The sequence below is a fragment of the Colobus angolensis genome, unplaced genomic scaffold (genome assembly GCF_000951035.1).
Source record: "Colobus angolensis palliatus isolate OR3802 unplaced genomic scaffold, Cang.pa_1.0 Scaffold3, whole genome shotgun sequence".
In the NCBI taxonomy this organism is placed as follows: Eukaryota; Metazoa; Chordata; class Mammalia; order Primates; family Cercopithecidae; genus Colobus; species Colobus angolensis.
Window position 1 is genome coordinate 20541435 of NW_012116265.1, and position 321 is coordinate 20541755.

The 321-nt window shown below is 48.3% G+C and overlaps 2 protein-coding genes across 2 annotated transcripts in view; one reads left to right on the forward strand and one right to left on the reverse strand.

Annotated features, from left to right (window-relative positions):
• ACOT4 (acyl-CoA thioesterase 4) overlaps positions 1-321 on the reverse strand; it is a 70572-nt gene that overhangs the window by 48782 nt on the left and 21469 nt on the right. The window lies entirely within an intron of this gene.
• The window catches only part of HEATR4 (HEAT repeat containing 4), an 89502-nt gene that overhangs the window by 20171 nt on the left and 69010 nt on the right, over positions 1-321 (forward strand). The window lies entirely within an intron of this gene.

Here is a 321-nt window from a genome sequence, read left to right on the forward strand (position 1 = left end):
GGTGCCATGGTCGCTGCATCCCGAGAACACGGTCACTTCCTTAACTACCTATCCTGCCTCAGTTTCACTGGTGCGCAGGACCTGAAAGAATATCTGGAATGGAAAAGTTAGTGTTTTATAATGTTCAAGCTGTTATCTATTGAGCAGTGAAGGGGAACTATGACCTTGTGACAGGGTCTATGTGACTCTGGAGCAACAGGCAGCAAACAACTCTGAGCAAGTGGGCCAGAGAGCAGCTGACCTCATGACCAATGCTGTGTGTGCTACAAGCTGGGCTGATTTCCATGTTGCCCCCTCCCTTCTTCCCTGAGTAATTTTATA